Source organism: Neofelis nebulosa, chromosome 15 (assembly GCF_028018385.1).
Source record: "Neofelis nebulosa isolate mNeoNeb1 chromosome 15, mNeoNeb1.pri, whole genome shotgun sequence".
NCBI lineage: Eukaryota > Metazoa > Chordata > Mammalia > Carnivora > Felidae > Neofelis > Neofelis nebulosa.
Window position 1 is genome coordinate 63,072,300 of NC_080796.1, and position 25,057 is coordinate 63,097,356.

The 25,057-nt window shown below is 40.8% G+C and overlaps 1 long non-coding RNA gene across 1 annotated transcript in view; it reads right to left on the reverse strand.

Annotated features, from left to right (window-relative positions):
- Nucleotides 1-19,830, reverse strand: part of LOC131495831 (uncharacterized) — a 60,587-nt gene extending 40,757 nt beyond the window's left edge. Inside the window, exon 1 of the long non-coding RNA XR_009254143.1 lies at nt 19,443-19,830. This is a non-coding gene — a long non-coding RNA (uncharacterized LOC131495831). The remainder of the gene's footprint in view (nt 1-19,442) is intronic.
- Between the last annotated feature and the right edge of the window lie 5,227 nt (nt 19,831-25,057).

Here is a 25,057-nt window from a genome sequence, read left to right on the forward strand (position 1 = left end):
TACAGAAATCAGTTGCATTCTTATACACTAACAATGAAGCAACAGAAAGACAAATAAAGAAACTGATCCCATTCACAATTGCACGAAGAAGCATAAAATACCTAGGAATAAATCTAACCAAAGATGTAAAAGATCTGTATGCTGAAAACTATAGAAAGCTTATGCAGGTAATTGAAGAAGATATAAAGAAATGGAAAGACATTCCCTGCTCATGGATTGGAAGAATAAATATTGTCAAAATGTCAATACTACCCAAAGCTATCTACACATTCAATGCAATCCCAATCAAAATTGCACCAGCATTCTTCTTGAAACTAGAACAAGCAATCCTAAAATTCATATGGAACCACAAAAGGCCCCGAATAGCCAAAGTAATTTTGAAGAAGAAGACCAAAGCAGGAGGCATCACAATCCCAGACTTTAGCCTCTACTACAAAGCTGTCATCATCAAGACAGCATGGTATTGGCATAAAAACAGACACATAGACCAATGGAATCGAATAGAAACCCCAGAACTAGACCCACAAACGTATGGCCAACTCATTTTTGACAAAGCAGGAAAGAACATCCAATGGAAAAAAGACAGTCTCTTTAACAAATGGTGCTGGGAGAACTGGGCAGCAACATGCAGAAGGTTGAAACTAGACCACTTTCTCACACCATTCACAAAAATAAACTCAAAATGGATAAAGGACCTGAATGTGAGACAGGAAACCATCAAAACCTTAGAGGAGAAAGCAGGAAAAGACCTCTCTGACCTCAGCCGTAGCAATCTCTTACTCGGCACATCCCCAAAGGCAAGGGAATTAAAAGCAAAAGTGAATTACTGGGACCTTATGAAGATAAAAAGCTTCTGCACAGCAAAGGAAACAACCAACAAAACTAAAAGGCAACCAACGGAATGGGAAAAGATATTTGCAAATGACACATCGGACAAAGGGCTAGTATCCAAAATCTATAAAGAGCTCATCAAACTCCACACCCGAAAAACAAATAACCCAGTGAAGAAATGGGCAGAAAACATGAATAGACACTTCTCTAAAGAAGACATCCGGATGGCCAACAGGCACATGAAAAGATGTTCAACGTCGCTCCTCATCAGGGAAATACAAATCAAAACCACACTCAGATACCACCTCACGCCAGTCAGAGTGGCCAAAATGAAGAAATCAGGAGACTATAGATGCTGGAGAGGATGTGGAGAGACGGGAACCCTCTTGCACTGTTGGTGGGAATGCAAATTGGTGCAGCCGCTCTGGAAAGCAGTGTGGAGGTTCCTCAGAAAATTAAAAATAGACCTACCCTATGACCCAGCAATAGCACTGCTAGGAATTTATCCAAGGGATACAGGAGTACTGATGCATAGGGGCACTTGTACCCCAATGTTTATAGCAGCACTCTCAACAATAGCCAAATTATGGAAAGAGCCTAAATGTCCATCAACTGATGAATGGATAAAGAAATTGTGGTTTATATACACAATGGAATACTACGTGGCAATGAGAAAAAATGAAATATGGCCTTTTGTAGCAACGTGGATGGAACTGGAGAGTGTGATGCTAAGTGAAATAAGCCATACAGAGAAAGACAGATCCCATATGGTTTCACTCTTATGTGGATCCTGAGAAACGTAACAGAAACCCATGGGGGAGGGGAAGGGAAAAAAAAAAAAAAGAGGTTAGAGTGGGAGAGAGCCAAAGCATAAGAGACTGTTAAAAACTGAGAGCAAACTGAGGGTTGATGGGGGGTGGGAGGGAGGGCAGGGTGGGTGATGGGTATTGAGGAGGGCACCTTTTGGGATGAGCACTGGGTGTTGTATGGAAACCAATTTGACAGTAAATTTCATATATTAAAAAATAAATAAATAAATTAAAAAAAAAAATTTTTAAATTAATTAATTAATTTATTTATTTATTATTTTTGAGACAGAGAGAGACAGAACGTGAGCAGGGGAGAGGCAGACAGAGAGGGAGACACAGAATCTGAAGCAGACCCCAGGCTCTGAGCTGTCACCACAGAGCCCAATGCAGGGCTCGAACTCGTCAGCTGCAAGATCATGACCTAAGCCGAAGTCGGATCAACTGACTGAGCCACCCAGGTGCCCCACGTTACATCCCTTTTAAATGCACTTTATTGGAATTCTTACTCTTAGGGGCTTTAAATAGGCCCATTGCACAGGTGGCTGTCTGCTGAATATGGGCAGCATTAACAGCTTGGTATTAGTCCCAAATTCCATTGTCTTCTGAATATTACCGCCTCAATTCCCCATCCTAATCTTCACCTCTCTGTGAGTAGGACCAAATTTATCATGTTAATCCCCTACACCAGCCAGACTTCCCAATGGTAACATAGCTTCCAGAATAAAATCCTTGGGGTCCTCCTTGACTTCTATTTCACCTCTTCTGATGAATCGATTAATGAACCCAATCAGTCCTTCCTTTGACATGTTTCTGTCTTTTCTTTCCAGACCCCCTGTATCCTTTACAGTGAAATCATTCCCCGTCAGTGTCTTTTATTGCTGGACTCTTTCCTGAGACACCGTCTTCCTAACATGCCTTCTCATGGTGCTCCAATCCATGTTCATTCATCTTGTCCTTGCTTCAAAGCTCTACTCACAGACTATTTTTTCCACAGTATTTTTCTTTTTATCTTTTTAAAACAAGTTTTTAATGTTTATTTATTTTTGAGAGAGAAAGAGAGAGAGCAGCGGGGGAGGGGCAGAGAGAGAGGGAGACAGAGGATCCAAAGCTGGCTCCATGCTGACCCAGGTGCCCCTCCACAGTATTTTCCTTAATCACAATAGTCAGAAGTGACCACCTTCTTTACAACACTTAATCGTAAAATACAACTTCAGTTACTGAATAGGAATACAGTAAAACCGTGGTTTGCCAGCGTAATTCATTCCGGAAACGGGCTTGCAATCCAAAGCACTCGTATATCAAAGTGAATTCCAAGAACCGTTGGCTCGGTTGTGACCACGTGACATTCGCCGTCAGGTACTGCTTGTATTACAAGACATTGCTCGTTTATCAAGTTAGAATTGATTAAAACTGTGTGCTCATCTTGTGGAACACTCACAGAACAAGTTACTCACAATCCAAGGCTTTACTGTATTTCCTTTTATATTTATAGCAGCCTAGATTACCGAGTGTGCTCACATACAATGCATCGGGTACCCCTTCCTCGTTCGTGACCATTAGCTATTTGTATGCATTTTTAGTCGCCTCTAGCGTAAACTCTCACGAGGACTGGTTCCTTCTAATTCTCCCCACAGTACCGCACGGTGTCTTCCACCAGGTAGGTGTCCTAAAGACTAATCTAATGTGTGAATGCGTGAAGAAAATGGCAGTGAGCCATGCACTGAAAAACTGGCAGCCTGAGGCTGGCTCTCTTTTTCCCTCCCCTGGACCCAGTTTCTGCCACTTATGACCAGTTGGGTTTTGTTTGTTTGGTTTTGGTTTTAACTCACAAATCGACTTGCACTCTAAAATACAATTGAAGACGGAGCGCCTGCGTGGCTCAGTTAAGCATCTGACTTCGGCTCAGGTGATGATCTCACGGTCCGTGAGTTCGAGCCCCGCGTCAGGCTCTGTGCTGACGCTCAGAGCTTGGAGCCTGCTTCGGATTCTGTGTCTCCCTCTCTCTCTCTGCTCCTCCCCTCCCCTGCTCATGCTCTGTCTCTCTCTGTCTCTCTCTCAAAAATAAGCATTAAATAAATTAAAAGTAAAATAAAATGCAATTGAAGAATTCTAAATTATAATTAAATATCAAGAGAAATGAGGTACATATGTGCTGCTGAAAATGCATTTCTTATTTTTTAAGGAAAGAAAAACTTATTTTTAATTATTTTACGATTGTATTCATTTTTGATTGAAGTGCAGTTGACCCACAATGCTACATTAGTGTCAGATGTACAACACAATGATTCGACAAGTTTATAGGTTATGTTATGCTTGGCATAAGGGTAACTACCACCTGTTACCACACGACACTATTATAACACCATTGACCATACTTCCTATGCTGTACCTTTCATCTTGCGGTTTCTTCATCCCGTAACTGGAAGACTGTATCTCCCACTCCCCACCCCTCACCGACTCCACCCCCCTCTGGAGGCCATCAGTTTATTCTCCGAACTTATGGGTCTGTTTCCGCTAGAAAACACATTCCCAAGGTGAGTTGAGATGAGAACACCAACAGAGATTTCTGCTTGACGTCCTGCACTAGGCGAGCTGGCTTTAGGTTGGGACGCGCACGGGATGGAAAGGAAAAGAGAGAGATCCCATCCATTTCCCTTCGCCTGCCTTCCTCTCTTCCTCCAAACACACTGGTGTTCAGAGGAAGAAAAAAGGGGAAAGTAAAAGAAACACAACATTCAGAGGGCATGGCTCCAGCAGGCCTCGAAGACAAATTTGGACTACTTCACCACCACGCTCTTTTTGGGTCCCCAGCCCCTCAAGTGTGTTCTCACACACATGCTATTTGTTCCGCTTCAGCACTGGGAAGGTTCGTGCATCTTGGTCTATCCGTGTCCGTTCCTCCGGCCCACCGGAAGAACCCAGTAGGTGTGGGAAGAAAAGTCTGGAACGCAGGGTTGTGCAAGGCAAGGCTGCCCCCCAGGGAAATCACAGAAGCGGGTCCAGGAAGGGTGTGGCTCTGAGCGGCCACTGGGTACGCAAACAGGTACATATGAAATGAGTGAGAACGGATGGAACTGGCATCAGGAAGACCTCTTGTTGGACCCCACCCCCTGGAACAACCCCCCCCCCCCCCCAGAAATCCCTGTGACTTGGGGGAGGACCTGTAAAAGCAGGCAAGCAGACAGGGAGAGGATCCCTGAGATTAATGCATGTGACCCTATTGGTATCCCTGGGCCCGTGGTTGGGTAGAGGAAGGCCAGGGAAGAGAAGTTGCAAACTAGACAATAAAGGTTGACTACCAGCAGCAGACTCAGGATAGCAATCCAGAAAAGCTTGACGAGCAGGGAAACTGAGAGCACACAGGGCTGAGGAAGCAGAGGGCTGGGCCTGGGGAAGGCAACCTATTGTAACAAATAAACACCAGGGCTCCTACTTCGTTTTTCTTACTTAGGGTTTGACGAGCTATGTTTATTTCAGCAAAGACGTGTTGGTAAACCACAGAACACCTCAGATAATCCCTTAACTTTGCTTCTTGTTAGCCACTCTCCCTTTTTTGTCCTCCTTTATGTCATTCATTAACGTTTCTCTTAAATTGACATCATTGTTTTCATTTTTATGACTTAAGCTTTTTCAAAAATCTTTCCTGGTGTTTGAACTTGTTGCCACTGTTTCTCTCATCCTTATTTCTGGACACACTCGTATGCCTGGATTTTTGTTTAATCCACTTTTTGGCCATTCCTAAAGCAAAATAAAATCTAATACAGATAGTCTTCAAGTCAGCATCCCTGATACGCACTCTTGGTCACCGACATCTGCAGAGAAATGAGCACGGGTCCTGATGCTTCCACAGTCACCAGGGCCTCCCTGAAACACTGACAGAGGTTCAACCCCTGCTTCTCATTGGAGCTGACATAAATACCCACCCCTGAGATTCTGCCAGGGTTTTCCCCCCTCTTTTACTCACAGTAAAAAAGAGAGTCTAGATGCCAATAGATGTGAGCCACAAAATATTTGCAGAACCTAATTTATTTTTTTCTAAGCAAGAGGTGTGGCTAGAATGATCCAAAAACCCCCTTACCTTCTCTCAGATGTCCTGCCACCCCAACCAAGACATTAATGGATTCAATTTTCCCCTGAGGTCTAGTTCACTGGAGGAGACAGGTCAGTAAGGTGCATGAGGCATATTTTCCCTTGCTTCTTTTTCTTTTTTCACGACAGGGTCCAGCTTTCCCTTGATGCATAGTTTTAAAAAAAATCATCAAGCCCTTGAACTTTCCCCCTCCTGGGAGCAGCCAAAAGAAAATCCTGAAATATGTTCTTTGGCAGAGAAGTGCTCTTATTCCCATGGAAAAGAAAAAAATAAAATAGAAATCTGGATTATTGTACATCTGAGGGCTATATGGGTCTCCCCAAAGACTTTGAGGCAAATATGTGCTTCCTGTGATCCAGGGGTGACTACTGTTAAACTGGCCAAGTCAGCAAAGAGGGGAAAGTCAAATTTCAGACAGGAGGCCTGTCCGTAAAATAAACTTGGCTTTGCTCATATTGGGTGTGCTGTCCAGCTGTTGCCTTTATGTACAAGTTGGGCACATCCCACCTCCATGGCCAGCCACTGCCTCTAGGCCATGGGCCAGGGGTAATTTCCAGCAGCAAAGGAATGGGGGAAGGATGGGTTTGGAAGGAGCTGCCATAGTGAATGGAGTGAGAAGATTGGCCAAAATGGGGAAAAAGCAGTGAGCCAAGGCTAGGTTGGGGTCAATTCTTGTGGATCTGTAAATCTCCTTCATGGATCGTTAGTGCTGAAAGGAGCCTCTGGAGGTCACTCAATATATCCCTCTTCTTCCCCTGGGTCACTTCAACACATGGTTTTCCTTCTGGATATGATAGATTTTCAAGAAGGAACATGATTTTTGCCTTCTTTTTTTTTTTTTTATCTCTGAAATTCTCCATTTAATTCTTGTTTTGAGTACTGATATACTCTACTAATCAGGTCAATAAGCAAAAACTTTCAGGGAATGAAGTAATCAGCTTTGGCTACCGTACAGACCATGGTTTTGTGTTAAACATCCACCCAACTGTCTTAGAGATATTCAGAAGAGTGGAAGGGTATGCGCAAAGCATTGCTATCCATTTACCCATCCTGGGAAAGCAACCTGTATCCACAAATTTATTCAGCAAATATTGATTGAGGTCCTGTGATATGCCACGCCCTTTCTAGGCACTGCCTCTAATGGCTGAGAATGAAAAACAGATAAAAACCTTCACACTGCCAAATTTACATATCCTGGTGGATGGAGAGAAAACACCATCTCTAAGAATATAACGGTCTTTACTATCAACATGTCAGCTAATGTTGGATGCTACTATATCAGAATCATTTCACTTTAGCCTCACAACAACTTATTTAGGAGGTAACATTTTCTAAATGAAAAAAAAAAACCTGAATGTTTAAAGACTTTAAATAACTTGTCCAAGGTTGTACAAAGGTGAAAAGAGGTCTCTCTAGCTCATTACCACTAGACTGAATATACAAACATCATTGATCTAGAGAGTCCCCCAGTTTTGACCCTTAGTTCTCTTGAAAGTGATCCCAAAGAAATCCTTCTTAGAATTATCATAATTTTATAGTTTGTTTAGTGCAGCTCTGACTGAAAACCTACTGTATGTTAGGAGCTAAGCTAGGGGTTGAAAAGGCAGTAAGGTGTGGCCCCTGGCTTCATGAAACTTTTATTACAAGAAGAGATATGGGCAGTATGATGGTATAAATGCTATGAGAGAGGTGTGAACAAAATGCTAACAGAGCATAAAATAGCGAAAACTGAACCCATCTTGTAACATTCAAGGAGAGCTCCTCAAACATGACACTACCAGTGAAGTAGTGTGTGTGTGTGTGTGTGTGTGTGTGTGTGTGTTTGTGTGTGTGTGTGGTGAGGGAGAGAGTAACATGACAGTCAAGTCGACAGAATAGGAAACACCAGGAATAACCCAGAGATCTGGGACAATATGACATGTCTGAGGAACTTTGAGTAGCATCTTTTTTTTTTTCAAGTTTATTTATTTATTTGGAGAAAGAGAGAGAGAGCATGGGAGGGGCAGAGAGGGAGGGAGAGAGAATCCCCAGCAGGCTCCACACTGTCCGTACAGGACCCAATGTGGGGCTCAAACTCATGAACTGCGAGATCATGACCTGAGTCGAAATCAAGAGTCAGACACTTAGCCAACTGAGCCACCCAGGTGCCCTGTGAGTGGCATATTTTAAACCTAGACTAGGAAAAGGCCTCCATATATGTTTTTACTCTTATTGTTTTTATTCAAACCTATCACTGTGTAGGTTTGTTTTGTTTTAATCTCTAAAATAAGATGGAAAAAATTGTAACATGATTCTAGAATACCTCCATTCTGTCCAGGCAAAAATTGGAGTTTCACTGGAGACGACTAAAATTGATTATTTCATTATCCACTGATGCCTTCGATGTCACTGAATGACTCCCAAGGCCAGAGTTAGAGTCAGATTCCATTGTATGTCAAAAATGAATAATTTTCCATAGCAGAATTTTTACATGCAGAATGACATTCCTTCAAGCTAATTTGTGCAGATAGAGACACCTTGGTGCTGCTGTAGAAGAAATAAAGAGATGTCTATTTTTAAGTAATTATTTTGTAGCACCAGATGCCAATGTTTTCTGTTCAAATTCGTGAAGCCACAGGCTGAGATCCACAGGCATGCTCTGCCACACTGTATATGTTTTCAATCAGTTCTACAAGGTTGTTATTTTTTTTTCAATGTCAAAACTTAACCCACACATGGTCTCATGAGGCATGGAGATGCCTAAGCCACAATGCTGGGTTGTAGGACCTAATATCCGTGTAATGATGGGATTGGCTGCAGGGCACATTTGGAAATAATCTTCAGCCTTTGGGATTGAGACTGAGGGCAGGAAATAATAAAACTGTGTGAAGCTACACTGCCTCCTCCTTCTGCTCCCAGCATTCTGCATTTTGAGTAGAGAATATCAACATTCCACCAGACTCAAGAAAACGTTAAGACTTGCCGAAAGATAGCAAAGTACAGAGCTGAGCAGAGAGAGTGAGCACCTTGAAGAATGGAGTAGAGCCAAGAGAAGGGCATTTGGCAGCAGTGGAACAGGGAAAGACAGGCTGCAACTGAAATGCAGATGTTGGAGGTCTCCAAACATCTCATGAAACAAACGGACGAAGGGAAATGCTTTTCTAAGTAGCATGCACTTAACCCAGGCCACTTGATGACACATGATTTTTATTGAGCCAAGGAACTCTGTAACGTTTGTCAAAGGGCTGGACATTGTGATGAATATGAATAACATCTGTAGTTCTGCTAAGTGGGGTGAAAGGGATGAGCCTAACCCATCTTCTGGCATTGGCTTCGGAAACTGACTCCTGGTAGGGCGTTTTCAAGAGCGTAAAGAGCCCAGTGGGTCAAGGGCCATTTTCCGAAGTAATTGGCCACCTTGTTCTGAACTATCACAACAAACCATAGGTAGAAAAGAAAGAGATCAGGAGCCTTGTTCAGATTTTACTGTGTCTACCTAAGACCTTCACGATCTCCCTTGTATATGTGTTAGTACAGATTCTGAGATATCATAGCCACTGATTTGTACTGTTACCTAGTACTTACTAAATTCTTCTGGTTAGTGCTTTCAGACAGAATATGTTTGATAGCTATTGGTTTAGAGGAGACATATGTAGTAGACAGACTTACACATAGATATTTTCCCTCAAGACCTTTTTATTTGTGGGTCTCCAGATATTGAAAATACTTACCAGTAGCAAACTGTCGGGATGAGAAGGTCCGTTCTTATCCAGCGGTACAAGTGGAATGGAAGAAAGGAAAGGGAATAATGGAGAAGAGAGAGAGCTATAGGGCAACCGAGGGTATAAAGCCAGAGGGAAGTCCCTCTCTACAAAGTATCACTTAGGCGCCCAAGTGAGGATCAGTCTAATTACTGGTCCTGTGTTAAAATAGCAGAGTCTATGCCATAAAAGCCCCTGGTTTATGTCTGATAATAACCAATTGCTTTACAGAGAATGCCCGCATTGGTCCCTTTATCCCCAGCCTATCCACATCACTGATGGTTAATGTTCTTACAAAGAATTACAAACATATCAAAAAGTTGTTGCTGAGTCTAGCAAATTAGCAATCATGCCTCTGTTTTCCCTTTTATTCCCAAAGTCATTCTGAGGCATTTAAAACAAATCACAAGATGGTTTTGATGTACTGTAGTGAAGGAGTCTCTCATACAGTTGGCAAAGAGTCACCTCCAAATTCCACCTGGGTGGAGCTTTATAGGAGTTTTTAATTTTTTTTGAAACTCAAAAGAGAATTTATAATTTGAATGTTACAAACACCTAAGAAACCACTTTCTTTACAGTTATTGCCATCACGTATTTAGCTGGTGTACAATTTCACACAACTGAAAAGTTTGTGTTTCTCAGAGATTTGTAATTTTTACTTTTAATTTTACTTGGGTAGAAAACTTTAGGTATTAGTAAATTATAATCCTAATGTTACTAGTATCTCTCTATTAATATAAATATAGCTTCTAAAAGCTACCTCTCTTTCACTTTATAGAGGAAGTATGACTGAGGAAAGAGCTTGAGTTCTGCAGCCAAATCTGAGGCTGAAGACAGGTGCTATCATTTCCAGCTTATTTGACTGACTGCAGTTTCTTAATCTCTTTGATCCCCAGTCTTTTCACCTTTAAATTGGGACATATAACACCCACAGGGTTGTTGTGAGAAATAAATAAGATAAAATATGTAAAGCATCTAGAAAAAAAGTAGATACTCCTATTTTTTTTTCTTTACTGCTTATTAATAACTCCCTTCCTTCAGGTGTCCTCCCAGGAACATAACAGGTGTACATCCCCAGTCTAACCCCTGTTGAACAACAACCCTAGACACAAGTTTTCTTATCTATACCTACAGGTGCACTGCCATCACAATTATCTCAGTTAAAGCTGTATTCATCTTATGTTTGACTTACCACTCTCTAAATGGTTTTCTTGGTCTTAGTTTGTCCACCATATAATTCATCTCTTTATCAATATTGAGCTTTCTCAAACACAATATTTATCATGTCACTCTCTTTCTCAAAGACATTCAATTATTCCTCATTTCATACAGTATAAAAATTAAATGTTGGGGGCGCCTGGGTGGCGCAGTCGGTTGAGCGTCGGACTTCAGCCAGGTCACGATCTCGCGGTCCGTGAGTTCGAGCCCCGCGTCAGGCTCTGGGCTGATGGCTCGGAGCCTGGAGCCTGCTTCCAATTCTGTGTCTCCCTCTTTCTCTGCCCCTCCCCCGTTCATGCTCTGTCTCTCTCTGTCTCAAAAATTAAAAAAAAAAAATTAAAAAAAAAAATTAAATGTTGATTTCTTTTTTTAAGTTTTATTTATTTATTTTTGAGAGAAGGAGAGAGAGAGAGCACACAAGCAGGGAGGGGCAGAGAGAGAGAGAGAGAGAGACAGAAAGACAAAAAGACAGAATTCAAAGCAGACTCCAGGCTCTGAGGTATCAGCACAGAACCCAACACAGGACTCGAACCCACGAATTGTGAGATCATGACCTGAGCCAAGGTCAGACACTCAACCAACTGAACCACTCAGGCATCCCAGTGTTGATTTCTGATTCCAACACTGATGGAGTTGGAGTAACTGGTGCCAACTAACCCTCCTGCTTTCCATAGCTAGAAAACTGGACCAAATATGTGAAACAACAGTTTTAAGAGATAGAGAAGTCATCAGCATAAGCATATATTGTCTAAGAGAAGTGAACAAAGAATATAAGCCTTTCTGTTATCCCAGAGTTTCTTTCCTGGAGACATTTACTAGGTCCCGGCATAAAAGGGGAAACCCAAATAGATCACTGTGAGCCTCCTGAGTTGAGAGGACAAAGATTAGTTCAGAGAAGCTGCAGCCACTAGAGTTTGTGGAGTAGAGTATCAGGAGTTAGCTAAGCAGAGATAGAACCCTTGAAATCCACAGAGGGGCCTTTCAGTGTTTGTTTGAATACCAAGCTAGAATGTCATGCACAGAATGAGACTCCATGAGTGCTGGCAAACATCAACTACTAAAGAAAGAGAAGCTGTTGGGAAACTGGGCAACGTCTAAAAGGAGCATGGTGTTGGGAAATGATTATGTTCTAACAAACCACAGGAGAGGTATTTTGTCAGACACTGACAGCATCTGGTAGGAACTCCAGAAAGATCATGCCTCAGCATAAGCCAAATTAGCTCTAGAGTAAATGCTCTACTGGACATACCCAAACAAAGCTTGAAAATATCCATTGAAAGCATAAACTGGCCTCCCTCAAGTGACTTAACTGCCTGCCAAAATAAAATTCAATACTCTTTAGAGGAAGAAAATGAAATCCAAACTCTCAACCACACAAAAAATCAGTATATCTAGCACCTAATCAAAGATTACTAGACATTTGAAGAAACAAGAAAATATGACCCATAAACAGGAGAAACATCACCCAATAGAAACAGAACAAGATAAGAGGGAGAAAATAAAAATAGCAAATAAAAGCTTTAAAGCCAGTATTATAAATATGTTCAAGGGTTAAAAGGAAAGCACAAATAAAGAGAAAATAGGAATAAAAAAAGAATCTCTAGCATCAAAATAAACACCATTTGAAATTAAAAAAATTCATTGTGTAGGCCTAAGAATAAATTAGATGCTGAAGAAGAATGACCAGTGAATTTGTAGATATGGCTGAAGAAACCAACTGAACTGAAAAAAGAGAGAAAGAAGACTTAAAAGAAATGAATGGGGCATCAGTGACCCATGGAACAATGTCAAGCAGTCTATCATACAGTTTCAGAAACAGAGGACTGAAGGGAAAGATCTTTGAAAAAAAGAATGGCAAGAAATTTCCAAATTTGATGAAAGCAAGAAACCAGAGATCCAAGAATATCAAGGTACCCAAAGCAGGATAAAAACCAGAGCAAACTATACCAAGGCATATCATAACCAAGTGACAAAAAACAAATATCAAGGAACAATTTATAAGATAGCTAGAGGAAAACGACATGTTATATTCCAGGTCACAGGGAGAAGAATAAACATTATAATCCTAATGTTACTAGTATCTCTCTATTAATATAAATATAGCTTCTAAAAGCTACCTCTCGGGGCGCCTGGGTGGCGCAGTCGGTTAAGCGTCCGACTTCAGCCAGGTCACGATCTCACGGTCCGTGAGTTCGAGCCCCGCGTCAGGCTCTGGGCTGATGGCTCAGAGCCTGGAGCCTGTTTCCGTTTCTGTGTCTCCCTCTCTCTCTGCCCCTCCCCCGTTCATGCTCTGTCTCTCTGTCCCAAAAATAAATAAAAAACGTTGAAAAAAATAAAAAAAATAAAAAAAAATAAAAAAAAAATAAAAGCTACCTCTCTTTCACTTTATAGAGGAAGTATGACTGAGGAAAGAGCTTGAGTTCTGCAGCCAAATCTGAGGCTAAATGACAGGTGCTATCATTTCCAGCTTATTTGACTGACTGCAGTTTCTTAATCTCTTTGATCCCCAGTCTTTTCACCTTTAAATTGGGACATATAACATATAAATTGGGACATATAAGATGAATTATATGGTGGACATATTATTTGGACTCACCGAATCTGAGATCATTTGAGGTCAGTAGACACAGACTACAAGAAATGTTAAAGGATGGTTGCAGGCTGAAGGAAACAATTACAGATAGAACTCAGATTTCCACAAAGAAATGAAGAATGCTAGATAAGGCAAATGTAGATGAAATAGAATATTTTTTTTCTCATTTATTAGTTGCCAAAGAAGAGATTTGACCATTTAAAGCCACAATGATAATGTGTTGTTGAGGATTGAGATGTATGCAGAAGTAGAAGCTATAACAAAAACACAAAAGGTGTGGCTCGTGGCTACTGCACTGGACAGCACAGTTTACAATAACCACGAAAACCAAACCAAGACAAACATACAAAAATCTATTAGGTAATAAGCCAAAGGGAGGTAAAAGGGAATACCAAAAGTAACTCAAGTAGTCCCAAAGGAGAGAAAATGCAGAATAAAAAAAGAACAACAAACAGGGTAATAGAAAACACATAAAGCCATCATGCTGACAATTATTTAAATATAAATGGATTAAACACTCCATTAAAAGGCAGAGATTGTTGGACTCTTAAAAAAGTGAAAAATCAAGACCTGACTGAATTGGCTATATTCTTTTGGAAAAAACTAGACCTCAGAGAATGGGATATTGCCAGAGAGAAGGAAGAACATTAAATAATAATAAAAGGGTCAATAAGGAGGATGTGCACACAAAACAGCAGAACATAACTTCTTATAGAAGCACATGGAACATTCACCAAAATAGACCATATGGTGTGCCATAAAATATGTCTCAATAAATTTAAAAGGATTGAAACCAGAGTATGTTTTTTGACCACAGTGGTATTAAATTAGAAATCAAAACCAGAAAGATATCTGGAAAATCCCTAGATATTTGGACGTTAAACTGCATACTTCTAAATCAATGTAGGACAAAGAAGAAATCAGAAAACAAACTGAAAAATACGTTAAACTGAATGAAAATGAGAATTCAAATATATTAAAATATATGGGATGATATTAAAGTAGTGTTTAGAACAATGATTCTCAAACTTCTCAAGATTCTTTTGCATTCTTAAAAAATTATTGACAGTTATAGCAAGTTTTGTTTGTGTGCATTATATCTATCAATGCTTGCCTCATAAGAAATTAAAACTGAGAATTTTTTAAAGATATTTATTACTTGTAAAATAAAATAATAAATCTGTTGCCTACTAACATAACTGAAATGCTTTTATAAAAATAACCATATCTTCCAAAAATTAATGAGAATGGCATTATTTTCCTTCTTACAAATTTCTTTAATGTCTTGTTTATTCAAAGACATCGGTTCCCACATCTGCTTCTGCATTCAATCTGTTGCCATAGGCCACCTTAATTGAAGTATGTAAAGAAAATCCAGCCTCACAAAGACTTGCAGTTAGGAAAGGAAGGGCTATTTTAATAGCTTTTACAGATAATTGTGGATATTTTTCTTTGACAGTATGCCAGAACTTGAAAAGTGACAGCTTGAACTTTTCTTACACTAACTGCATTAAAAGCCATTATGTGGATTTTAATCAAAGTGCCGCTTTGCACTTTGAATGGATATTTTACCCCTACATAATTTTCTTAAATTATACATTGGTCAGTTGGAAATTTTTGCTACACTGAATTAAGAAGCTATTCTGAATGTTGATGCGTCATATTATATGCTATCAAAAATTCCATTTGTCAATATCACTACCAATGTCATCACAAGAGAGAAGTTTGGAGCCCTGCATGGCAGATAAAAGTGTCCAAAATTCTAAGTTTCAGTTACAAATTCAAATGTTTCCACTGGCAACAACAACAACAACAAAAATAGCAGTTGACTTTTTTTTAATTTAAATTCAAATTAGTTGACATACAGTGTAGTCTTGACTTCAGGAGTAGAACCCAGTGATTCATCTCTTACATATAACACCCAGTGCTCCTCCCAAAAAGTGTCCTCCTTAATGCCCATCACCCGTCTAGCCCACCCCCATCACCTCCCTCCATCAAAACTCAGTTTGTTCTCTGTATTGAAGAGTCTCTTATGGTTTGCCTCCCTCTCTGTTTTTATTTTATTTTTCCTTCCCTTCCCCTATGTTCATCTGTTGTGTTTCTCAAATTCCACATTTGAGTGAAATCATATGATAAATCTGTCTTTCTCTGACTGACTTATTTCATTTAGCATAATACCCTCTAGATCCATCCATATTGTTGCAAATGGCAAGATTTCATTCTTTGTCATCCCTGAGTGGTATTCCATTGTATATATACGCCACATCTTCTTTATCTATTGATCAGTCGGTGGATGTTTGGACTCTTTCCATAATTTAGCTATTGTTCATAGCAGTTCTATGAACATTGGGGTACATGTGCTCCTTCAAATCAGCATCTCCGTATCCTTTGGATACATACGTAATAGGGCAATTGTCGAATAGCAGTTGATTTCTTGAAGTTACAGGTCCTCTCCATTAATTTTGAGATAATGACTGCCAATTATGCACATTTTTTTCGCAGTCATTTTTCCCCAAGTGAAACTGGTGTTCTCTGAAAAAAAAGCAGCTAGTTCAGCTCACAACTAAAACAATTGCCCAAGTGCTTTGCCTTGAGATGGCCATCCTACCTCAGTATGCAGCAACAGTGTTTTTATGCATGCGTTCTGTCGCACCTCAAAGAATATTAAAAAGATTTGAACTACACACTAAGAGAACAAGCAACCCAGTTTCGAAAGGACAAAAAAAATTGAAATGACATCTCACTTAAGAAGATATACAGATGGCCAATAGAGCCTATTAAACATGTTCAGCATTGTATGTCATCAGAGAAATGCAAACCAAAACAACGTGAGATACCACTGCCCACTACTGGAATGGCTAATTGTCCAAAGTTGGCAAAAATATGGAGCAACAGAAACTGATGTGTGGTTTATTGTTGATGGGGATGAAAATGTTACAGCCACTTCACAGACAGTTTGACAAGTGTCTTACAAAGCTGAACAATTTTATCATGTGATCCAGCAATCACATTTCCAGCTATTTGCCCAACTGATTTAAAAACTTATGTCTATGCAAAAACCTGACTATCAGTGTTTATTACAGCCTTATTCGTAATCACCCAAACCTGGAAGGAACCAAAATATCCTTCGATAGGTGAATGAATAAACAAACCTTGGGACATTATATGATCATCTCAGTAGATACAGAAAAAGATGTGTGACAAAATACAAAACCAATTCGTGTTAAAAATCCCTTGCAGCAAATTAGAATAGAGGTAAAACCCACATCTAACATTTACTAGTGAACGACTGAATGTTTCAATCTAAGATCAAGAGCAAGTCAAGGATGTCTGCTGTCACTGACTTCACTTCAACATTGTCCTTGACGATGTAATGGTGCAAGTAAAAAGGAGTAACGAGTATCCACATTGAAAAAGGATAAGTAAAACCGTCTTCATTTTAAGAAGGCATGGATGTACGCATAGAAAATCTGCAGGTATTCACAAAAAAACTACTGAAATTTATACTGTCACAGAATACAAGGTGCGTATACAAAAACCCCGAGTATTCCTGTTTTCATTCTTTTCCTCAGTAACTGAATTTCTACAAAACTTTGAGTACACATGAGCCACAGCCAAAACCACTTCCGCGTACCGTGCTGGTTGCCATTATTCTCTGCGTGTGATTTGTACTCATGCATGTCCCGCCTCCCTCCTCCAGGATCTGAGCCTCATTCGCCCAGCCGGTGGGTCCCTCTCTCTCTCTCTTATTTATTTATTCATTCATTTACTTTTCTGGTGGGTCTCTTAACTCTCAGCCAGTTTCCCTCTGGGACTTCTTTTGGCTGAAGAAGCTTGCCTTGCCCAAGGTCAGGTCCCTCTCTGGAGACAACCTGGCCCAGAGAGTGGGTTGATTTGCAAGCATAAAGCTCTGGTACTGTCTCTCATCCCCAGTATGAGACAACCTTGCATGGCTATCCCAGCTCCAGAGCTCCTCACGCTGCTACTAATTGGCTGAAACCTGTATTGCAACTCATGTCAATTCATCCTCTCCCTCTGTCCCGTTCAGATCCTGCTTTCTACTCTTCTACAAAGGTGGTATTCTCCAGGGCTCTCTCTGGTAAACTTCCTGCCCACATCTCAGATTCTGTCTTCCAGGTAATCCAATCTAGACTGCAAGCCAGCTGAAGGCAAAGAATACTAATTATTTCCCTTCCAGACCCCTTAAAATTCACAACAAGCCCCCCAACGGACACTTAGTATCACTGAGAGTCCTGAGCAGAGTGTGTGTCCACTGGGTGTGCCCTGGGTCAGGAGTTACGCCAAAGGCAGTGCTTGAGGAGATACCATAAAGCTGGTTCCCCCTGATCCCTGCCCCTGCCCACAGGATGTAATGCCCTAGACAAACGCATGTGCTGCACTTCTGGCTAAGTTGTTCGTGACCTGAGTTTATTTTTATGGGTCTTCCCCTACCTTTACAGCCAGTGCAAACCAAGGGAGAGTGGGGAGGATGGGAATTTTCAGCCGCAATTATAAGACAGTTCGCTCTTGCCAGTTCATTGTTTTCTCTCCCACTACACTATTAAACTAGTTTGCTTTCTTCATGTTTTCATTGTACTGACACTTATATGTCTTTCACTTTTATGGAGACTTTGTGGCATCAAATAGACTGTAAGAGTTTTGTGGGATTTTTAGCATTCTTTCATACACACACGTGCTCATGTTTGGTTTCACACACAGGGGGCACTTCCCGAGTGCTGTATTTCAATACGTATTTTCCAAGTTGGCGCGTGAATCATGAATGTCACGGGAGTTTGGGGATTCCACAGGGCCTCTTCAGGAGTGAACCTCACTCTGTCCAACCAGAAAGATGTCCTTGTTTCTTCACTGGGTATAGCGTGCTGTTTCTCCCCTACTGAAAATTGGGACTATGGCCTCCCAAAGCAAACGGTAGCAACCTGCTTAATGTCCCAAAGAAAAGCATATTCCTACAGATGAGAAAGGCTTGCCCTGGATGTGAAGAGACCAGAAAGTGCAACTGTTATCCATAGATTTGATCGGTTATGATAGTTTTTGATTTTTAAAATGGCCTCCTACTAATTCCACCTGTATATGTGGACAGAGAGAATGAAAGAATCTACTAGAAGGGGTAAAATGCATACCATTAAAGCCTGACGGTGAAATAGCAGCTATTGTATTAACATCCTCGGTTGCTCAAGAGAACAGCAGAGAACACAATCATCAGCAACCAGATCCTTCACGTCCTGTGAGATGTTGACAGTCATCCGGGTGACTTTACTTCAGCTGTACCGAGAGGGACCACGAGTGACCTTACTTCAGCTATACCAAGAAGGACCACACTGGATCTTCTCAGTAGGTCAAAATGAGGACTTTATTGATCAAGGCCATTTATCGGTGGCACTAAACTAAACTAGGAAACAATAAAGTTCAGGCAACATTAATTCCATATAAATCAGCAAATAAGGGATTTTCCAACTAGAGAAATCTTACATCACACTTAAGAAAGGAAAAAAAAAAAAAAAAAAAGCAAACTCCTGGCAAGTAAACTCACTTTTAACGTAATAAAGAGATTTGCTGGCTACCATTTACATTTGTGACTAATTAGTAATCACGCCATGGTGTCACAAGATCATCGTGCTTACCTCAGCAGTGTGGCAATACCTCTGAGCATCACCATGGTCTTAACCTCTTAAAGGATATACAAAGTAAACTGTGTTTTCTTACATTGGGATTTATCCCCTTTTAACTATCCCCGGAGTTACATCAGCCTCATTATTTGGAGGACTGGGCTCTTGCAGAGCATAAAACAACCATTGCTTTGGAGATTCGACAAGCAGTATTATTCTCGTGAACAATGGAAAGAGCAGCAGCAGATACCCAGTGTGAGCTTTCACAAAGCTTTCCTTTCTTCTTGAAAATAACACCCCTCACCTCATTTTATGCTTGAAGGTCATTTGCTAAATCATGGGATGTGGATTTAATGATCCGGTTTCTTAAAATAAACATGGAGTGCATAACAAATAACATCCCGTGTACTTATGGAGAGGGGGGAAAAAAAACCCTACAAACAGACACACAAAAGTAATGAAAATGTCACCGTAGGGATATAAACTGATTGTAAAGAAAAAATGCGAGTCCAAATGTTCTATTACCTGACTCACCTGGCATCAAAACCATCGTTTCTGTAGCGTGGTGGTCAAAGACGGCTTTATTTCAAACTTCACACATAACACATGAAAGGGCTGGTTACGAAACGGCCACAAGCCTGGAGCTGGCATGCTATCCGGTTGTATAACGCAAGGAAAGGTAAGTGTGTGGGCACCTCCCCAGAGCGACTGCATAAAGAGTTCCTCCCCTGAGACTAGACATCCCCATTGGCCCAGGGCCTTGCGAGACTCAATCAGAACTTTCGTGGCATCCCAAACAACGCAAGACAATCTCTTTGGAAAAGCCAGTCGAGGTTGTCAACCTGTCTCTCCACACATAAGAAATTCCAAGAGGGCGCTGTTGATAATGGGCTGTTGCCAGCAAGAGCTTTGCATAGTGACAGGGAAACCGCAAACCATACCAGCTTCAAGTTCAGAATCTCGAAAGCTTATCTAAAGCCCTTCCCCACTTAGTGAACTTTCAGAATCGAGCTGGAAAACCTGCATGACGAGACTTTCTTGGTGATAAATTTTAGTTCTCCCTGCTTCTTCTTCGTGCTAAATGTCTTCATTAGACCATCTCTCCTTAGAGCTTCTCATTTTTCTCTTTAGATTCATGGCACCGTGAGGCTTGCCTTCAAAACAGTTATTGCATTTTGTATGGATGGACATTGGTGTAGTCCTCCGACAAACCCTGCCTGCATGTAAAAACATAAGCTCCACGAGAGACAAGATCATAATTATTCTCATTCTTCCCCGTCGTCCAGCTCCCAGAAAAGTCCCAGGCAGAGAATGAACTCTCTAGTATGTTTGTGAAATAAATGGAAGTGATAAGAAAAGGATCTGCGTATGCACATTCATACATGCGTATATGCTCACGCAACATATATTTCAGAATCGGACAGGGAAACCCAAGAAGACATTTTCCTCACAGATTCATATCACATCTAATAGAACAAGATCCACAGACTCCTTATTTCCACATAAGGGCACGATAAGCCTGTTTTCAAGAGCAGGCTCCATGGTAGCCAGAGGAGAGGGCTTTCATAGAAAAAGAACACACCATCGCCGTGTCTGGGCAGACCTCTCCACTGGGGATCAGCCACTGTTCTTTCTGCCTTGTGAGTGGAAAAGAAGCAAAAGGTGATGAAATTAGAAAATGCGAAGTTTTGATAAAAGAAAATGTTCTAATAACTCCTGAAGACTCCTGAAAAACTAAAATCCCAATTTCTTCCCTTTCTGCCTAGTCAGCAGAGTCCTCAAACAAGAACCTTTCTCTCATAACAGCTGAACTTGGGCAAGTTCAAAGTGTGCAAAGTGTGCGTGTCTGTGTGCATGTGCACAGGGGTCATAGCAATCCTCATTCCCTGATACGGATGTCAGCCAGCAAAAGGTCCACTTTGCACTGGTTTACAGCCATCAACCCTCCAGTCTCTAAGTTGGAGAACCAGCTGTTAGGCTGCCGATGCCCTCTCCTTTCACACGAGGACTGAGGAGGTTTGAGCCATGTGGGGAGAACGGACTGCCTGAACTTCACCTCGTCCAGGTCTCTAGGAGTATGACTTATTTCTTCTTTCACTGCAAGAGCCTAACTGGGAAGAAATGTTAAAACTGACTCTTTTTTTTTTTTTTTCAAACCACCTCACCAAATGGCTTTATTTGTTAGGGAGTATGTGCATCTTCGTGTTTCCAGTTGCTATACATCTCAAGCCCTTTCTCGGGGTTGAGAGCTCAGAGAAGGCAGGAATGTGCTTTACCACGCACTTCTCTTCAACTCTTAAATCCAGGCGTGGGTGTCCTTCACACTCAACTTAGCAGCAAACTTGTAAAATACATGCGCAAAAAGGGTTGGTTTGACATCTCAGAAGTCCAAGGAGCTTTCTCAGTAAAGCCTCATTTCTTAGAAATAGGAAAAGTTGCTCTTCCAATAGTAACATGCAATGGCTCCAGAAAGAAAAAGGTGTTATTACAAGAAAATTGTTATTCACATTATTTACGACAACGGTGAGGGGAAACAAGAAACTCGAATCTTAGAGGGATTGAGCTTGGCGAGAATCTTCGATTTTAAAAACATTCTGTTTTGGCAAATGTGATCTTTCCGTGTCCATTTTTATATTTCTGAGAAGTAAATCATATCTTCCTAAAACAGTTAATCTCTCCTTCATTTAGAGAGATGAGCATTCAGGCTTTGTCCCCCCATTTTGGCCAGTTTTCTCAAACCAGTAACATACTGAAGGATACGAAAATGGAATGTTAATCCCTTTGAAACCTCTCCACTTCTCAGTTTTGACAGACGAATAGAATCGTACGGTGAGAGGAGGACTTTGATCTGTTACTTCAGTCTCCTCATTCTGATACCCAGAGATGTGATTTGTCCAAGATCACACAGCAAGGAAATAGTGTGTATATTTCTAATCCAAGTCCCTTGCTCCTTCTATTAAGTCACTCTCCCCACCCCACACGCACTTAATAGCCAATTGTTACATGATAAATCAAACTGGACACGCAGACAACCAAAAATAGGTACAACTGTTAAAGTATTTGGTGATCCAAAGGGAAAGTTCCAGTGGCTGAAAGACGAACATGTATAGAGAATTGATCTCCCAACAGTGCAGAATACATCTTATTTAAATGTTTTTAATGCTTATGCATTTAATACTTATGCATTTAATACTTGTGTTAGATATGTGTATTTTGTTAGCCTGTGTAGCCTTTAACTTTTGAGAACAGTGAAGAACTTGGTGTTACATAAGCAGGTTGGAATTCTACAAAGAAGTTTGGACAAAGGAATGAAACACAACTTAGCAATAAAATGTTTATCTGCCATACTTTTTGCATTCAGCTCTCCACCCCATTCTGGTAGTGCCTCAGGCCTGGACAATCACAGCAGCATCTTGGTTAGTTCTTCCGTGTCTGCTGTTTCCTTTCTGAAACATCTCCTGGCCACAACTGAACTTGATGATGTTATTAAAATGCCATTCTGATGTCACTCCTCTGATTCAATCAGAACAAAGCTCACTACTGGTAAACTAAAATTTAACTTCTTGCCTGAGATTCCAAATATTCTATACCATATCACACTCCAACCATATCTTCCACTGTTCCCTTTGTACCCAACCTTCATTTGGTCCAAATCTTACTTCCTGCCATTTCCTACGTGTACCTTGAGATTTGCTACTTCCGTATCTCCTTCTAGGGCACCTACTTCTATGACGTCTCCCTGGCTCAAGTCTACTTATTCCTCATGGATCTGTTTAAAAGTGACTTTCTTTGTTCTGGATTCATAAATACATACTGGTGGTTGCCAAGATGCCGGGGGGGGGGCGTGCATGGGCAAAATAGGCGAAGTGGCTCAAAAGGTATAAACTAAATTTGTAAAAAGTGAATGTTGAGAAGGAAAATGGAGAAAAAAGATGACTTGCATATACTAAAAGAAAAGTGACTTTCACTGGTTACTACCTTCAGAAATACTCTCTGCCTCCTCTGAGGTCTTACAGTTCTTCATTTACACCACTTGTGTGTCTTAAGGAGCTGAATCTGTTCCAGGAACTGTGATAAGAGCTTTCCATGGATTATGTCATCCCATTCCCTCAACTGTAGGGGAAGGGTACTATATTATTCTTACTTGACAAAAGAGCAAACTGGTGTTCGAGGGGTTATTTGTCTAAGATTGCACAGCTAGGAAATGGCAGAAATCGGAGCAAGCCTAATTGCCTTTGTGTCCAAATGTATATACATCAAAGTCATAGACTCCATATTCATCGGTGCTGTCACAGTCCAAGACTCCACTGTCTCTGCCTGGGAATATTGCCAGGATTATCTCCTCCCTGCTTCCTCTCTTGCCTCTTCATATTTCATTGTCTACACCTGTGCCTTCCAATACAGTAGCCACTGGTCACATGTAGCTATTAAGCATTTGAAATGTAGCCAGTGCGCACTACATTTTGAAGACTTAACACCAAAAAAAGTCTGTGGAATATTTAATTGATAATTTTTTTCTGCATCGTTTAGTCTTTTAGTTTTATTGAATTCTAATTAACAAATATAATTATAAGATATTTAAAGGGTACCTTGTGGTGATTTGATACGTGAATAACATATCTATCACCTCACAGATTTGTTTGTTTATTATTATTTCTTGGTGATAACATTTAAGCTCTGCTCTCTTAGCAAGTTGCAATGATAAAATACAGTGTACCAGCCATGGTCACCATTACATCCTGGGACCTTACTCATCTTATAACTGAAGTTTATACTTTTTTTTTTTTTTTTTTTTTGAGAGAGAGAGAGAGAGAGAAAGCACGAGCAGGGGAGGGACAAAGGGAGAGGGAGAGAAAAAATCTTAAGCAAGCTCCACACCCAATGCAGAGCCCAACTTGGGACTCAATCTTACGACTAGGAGATCATGACTTGAGCTGAAATCAAGAAAGAGTTGGGCGCTCAACTGACTGAGCCATCCAGCAGCCCCAGAATGGTTATACTCTTTCCCAATCTCATCTAATTTCCTTCATCCCCAAGTCCCTGGGAACCACTTTTCTACTCTTTGTTTCTAAGAGTTTGACTTTTTATATTTTATTTTTTTGATTCCACATTTAAGTGATAGCTATGAATTATTTGTCTTTATCTTGCAAGCTTATTTCGCTTAGCCCACAAAGAGGCCTTGCTGAAGAACACAGATGGCAGACTGACCGAGGTTCTTGATCTCTATCTTCTCCGGGGCGATAATAAATACTCCTTAGGGTTTGAATTGAGTGTTATTACTTGCAGCCAAAACACCTCAGCTCCCGTAATAACGCCTACTCTCTATTCCATAATACATTCTCATTCCCACTTTTTGATCTTTGCACCCTGGCCTCTGGTCTTGGCTTTCTGTAGCTAGCTCCTTTGTATCGTTCTAGGGTCAACTATGCCTTCCCTGATCAGTCTCTCTAAAGTAGCCACAGTTTCCCAGGCTGTCTTTACCTCCTCTTGCTCTTTGCATTGTTTTCAGAGATATTAGTAGCATCTGATCTTGATTTTGTGATTACTTTTTAGTTTGTTTTCCCTCAATAAAATGTAAGCCCAATAACTTGCCAGGCACAGAGAAGAGATTCATTAATATTTGCTTAACAAACAAACTGAAATTTAAACATAAGAAAGCACTTTTGCAGAAGAATCATTCTTACCTTTCATGAGCGAACATAATCAAATAGTCTCTATTTGGATTTATTCATATACAAATTTGTACTGGAACCACATAGAATATGTTGAGTTTTTAAATTTAGGTTTCTGGGCTAATTGGGATATCATTTTTGCAAATCCACGAAGAGTCAAGTTGCCTATTTAAGCTACATCTATACAAAACCAGCACAACCAATTGACAAGAAGTTGGAACATTCAGTTAAACTGTGTGATTCTGTACTCAAAGTGTGTTTAAAAAACAAATTTAGGGGCGCCTGGGTGGCTCAATCGGTTAAGCATCCGACTTCGGCTCAGGTCATGATCTCACGGTCCGTGAGTTCGAGCCCCACGTTGGGCTCTGTGCTGACAGCTCAGAGCCTGGAGCCCGCTTCAGGTTCTGTGTCTCCCTCTCTCTCTGCCCCTCCCCCGTTCATGCTCTGTCTCTCTCTGTCTCAAAAATAAATAAACAT